This window comes from Nicotiana tabacum, chromosome 4 (genome assembly GCF_000715075.1).
Source record: "Nicotiana tabacum cultivar K326 chromosome 4, ASM71507v2, whole genome shotgun sequence".
Taxonomy (NCBI): Eukaryota; Viridiplantae; Streptophyta; class Magnoliopsida; order Solanales; family Solanaceae; genus Nicotiana; species Nicotiana tabacum.
The window spans coordinates 113,448,909-113,452,743 of NC_134083.1; the positions used below are offsets into that span (position 1 = coordinate 113,448,909).

Sequence of the window (3,835 nt, forward strand, 5' to 3'; positions counted from 1 at the left end):
TTCAGAATGAGAAAATCTCATTTTCAGGCCTTTTATAGGCCCGGGGTAAACGTTGGCCGGGGTTGGGGACCGTTGGCAGCGGTTGAGCCAATTGTTGGCCAAAGTTGGGGCAACCGTTAGCTATGGTTGGCCTAGACCTTTAGGTCATTCCCCTTTGTCCCTTGCTGGAATTAGCAGTTAGAGCAACCGTTGCTATGACTGGAATCGTCGCTCATGATTTGGCCAGGGCTCAGTTGACTGTTTTTCTACCCGTTAGTAAAAGGCCATATTGTCTTGTAGGAATGTCGGGATATCGAACGGTTTGATGTTGTAAAAACTTGACTAAAAAAGCTTTCATTTAATATATGGCTCATAGTTCAATTTATTATATGTTGGGAGACATGATTATTTGAAGTTAGAATATGTGCGATTGTTTGCTTTCTTCTTCTCTTAAACAATTTCAATTTGTTTCATACTACTTCTCCCCTCTTCTAAACTCCTGTGTTACCTTTCAAACATAAAATTTAAGTATTAATTAACCCTTTGAAATTTTTCGAATACCTATACCTCCAACTTAGAGCTTAAACAGGAATGCAATATTTAGGGAAAACTTTTCTGGTTACAGTAGGACAAAAAATATGGACAAATTGTCTTTAACTTGGTTACCCGAAATATTCATGGCTATATGACTCGTTCTTTCTATTTTTGGGCGCTATATTTATGTTCTCTATGATAAAGCAATATGCAGAGGCGGATCCAGAATTTGAAGGTTGCGAGTACCACTACTTTATGTATATAGTATGCCTAACACTAGTCACAAAGACCGAATAGTAAGAAAGAGTCGGTTCAGTTAATTTTTGAGTAATTCAATTAGGTCTTTTATTGACAAATAGACAAATAAGTTTTGGTTTTTTTTCCAGCTTTTTACGCTTGGTTTAAATTATATTCTAAAATAAAATTAAAAAATTGCATTGTATGATAGAGCGCCTCAAAGTAGAAACTTTGATAGAGTGTAGCTTAATTTTTACATATTCTTTGTTTGACTATATTAATTTACCTTTCATTGTTACTAGCTTAAGTTTTTCATCTTAATTGTCAAGTTATATGATAATTATTTTCAAAGCAATCAAGCTAAATCAATTCAAATTACTTATTGATAGAAGTTGTTCATGAAATAAGGAATAATTGCAGAAGCAAAATAAGGACTAATTAACGAAATTTTAAAAAGAAGAAAAAGAGATATATTTAACAAATAAAAGGAAGAGAAAGAAGGAAAGAAAATGAAATAAGGAATAATTGTAGGAGCAAAAAAGGACTAATACAAAGAAACTAGTGCAAAGAAATTTTAAAAAGAAGAAAAAGAGAGAGATATAACAAATAAAAGGAAGAGAATGGAGGACTGAAAAAAGGAAAAAGCGGTGATGGTCCGGGTAATAGGAGGAAGAAACTGAAGAAGAGGCAACACTATACATTCTAACAATTTTTGCGGAAGCGAGCGGGTAATAAGGTAGATCCACCCTGGCAATATGGACAAATAGTCTCTAATGGTTGCTAATAAAATTTATTGATCGAGTATCTGCCCACTAAGCCAACCATAATTCATCATCAAATCGTAACACAAACCATCACAACATTCACAAATCATAAACGAAGCAGTTATCACAACAATACCTTATACTTCCTATCGTCCAAATCTCATAATACGGAAAATCTTTAGTCTTTCTTCCTTCTAATTCATCTAGTTCATGTTTGATATTTTATTCCATTTTGTCCATCACAAAATGAACTGTACAAGTTAAGATTTTTATAACTTTATAACGAGACGATAAAGTACATAATGTAACCTAATAATATAGGCTTGAATAACTGTGATTTTGTATTTTGAGATAAGGTCAGTACTGTCCAACATCTGGACATGGTAAATATCTTTCACCCCTTTAGCATTTTTCATTAATCTGTTCTTGAGTAAGATCCTTAAATTATTCCCACCCAACAACCATATAGTTGTCACGACCCAATTTATCCCTCCGTGAGTTGTCGTAAAGGCACCTAGTTTGTACGACTAGATAAGCCTAATACTTTGCAGAAATGAGATAAAAACTTGAACATAAACCACTAACAGTAACAAATATCTAATAAGCAACTGAATGCCACTCGGCATATACAATTATCACCTTTGAAATGTACCAAACAATTTCCAAAATCCATAAACCCGCAAGTCACAAGCTACTGCGCTTCGGCCTCCGTCCGCGCGGCTCTCTCCCTATCCCCGGCGCGCTCGCTCGCGTGCGTGACGGGTGATTAACGAACCCCGGCGCGGTAAGCGCCAAGGAATACTAAATTGAAAGCCTGCCTCTCGCGCCCCGTTCGCGGTGCGCGCGGGGGACTTGTGCTTCTTTTGAAACACAAACGACTCTCGGCAACGGATATCTCGGCTCTCGCATCGATGAAGAACGTAGCGAAATGCGATACTTGGTGTGAATTGCAGAATCCCGTGAACCATCGAGTCTTTGAACGCAAGTTGCGCCCGAAGCCATTAGGCCGAGGGCACGTCTGCCTGGGCGTCACGCATCGCGTCGCCCCCGCACTCCGCGCCCAGAATCATGGACGCGGTGGTGTCGCGGGGCGGATACTGGCCTCCCGTGCGCCCCGAGCGCGCGGTTGGCCGAAATGCGAGTCCACGGCGATGGACGTCACGCGTGATTTTAGACCCCGAGTCAGTTCGTATTATGTTACGGGACTTGTTGGTATATTCGAGCGGGGTCCCGAGTACCTCGAGAGTAAAACGGATTGAAATCGGAAAAAGAATTGGACTTAAGCAAAATCTGAGATTTTGAGTTCTGGTGTAATCGAACCTGCGGAATTTTGACCGCAGGTGCGAGCTCGCAGAAGCGAGACTTCCATCGCAGATGCGGTCTTCGCAGGTGCGGCCCTTTTTCGCAGAAGCGGACATCGCAGGTGCGACATTTTGTGCCTCGCAGCCCTAATTCGCAAATGCGAGACCGCAGGTGCGAAAATATAGCCCGCAGATACAAAAATACTGGGCAGAATACATAAAATCGGGTCTTAGTTAACTGTTCTATATATTATTTTTACAGAAAGAGAAAAAAAATGAACATAGGGGGATAGTGGGGGACTCCGAGGATCTGCGAGCGCGAGTAGATATACCTTGAAGTCTCCAATAAGCAGCAGCGACTGCAATAAGTGATGAGGCTGGTAAGATGAACCTGGATCTGCACACGAAAAATTTGTGCAGGAAAGGGCGTGAGTACACCACAACGGTACCCAGTAAGCGCCAAGCCTAACCTCGGTCAAGTAGGGACGAGATCAGGTCACGGCCATACTGGTATAAATATAATGAAATAAGACAGAATGAAATATCGCAGTAAAAATAATACAGAAATCTAACAGGAATAGAATCAATGAAAGACAACAGCTCAGAACACAGTGGTAACAACAGGGGATCTCCCGAGATACCGTCTCGTAGTCCCAAACGTAAATATGTAGGGGAGTCTCCCGAAATACCGTTCCGTAGTTCCAAAATAAATATGCAGAATAGGGGATCTCCCGGAATACCGTTCCATAGTCCCAAAGTTACGCAGTACTGGGGAATCTCTCGCAATACCGTTCCGTAGTCCCAAAGTAAATAAGCAGTATGGGGGGATCTCTCGGAATACCGTTCTGTAGTCCCAAAGTAAATATGTAGCGCAACCAACCGAAATAACAATTATAGCAAGAAATCTTACAGTTTAGACTAAGTTCAAGTCAAGAAAAATAGGTAATTTCACTAAACATGCTGCACAGAGTTCAAATAGGCAGTTAAACAAGTAGGCATGTTGTTCTAGTTTAAACAGGA

General features: G+C 40.5%; 1 non-coding gene across 1 annotated transcript; it reads left to right on the plus strand.

Moving 5' to 3' along the window:
* Window positions 1–2,390: 2,390 nt before the first annotated feature.
* On the plus strand, window positions 2,391–2,546 carry LOC142180548 (5.8S ribosomal RNA). Its single transcript, XR_012709166.1, has one exon. It is a non-coding gene; the product is annotated as a 5.8S ribosomal RNA (ribosomal RNA).
* Window positions 2,547–3,835: the final 1,289 nt, after the last annotated feature.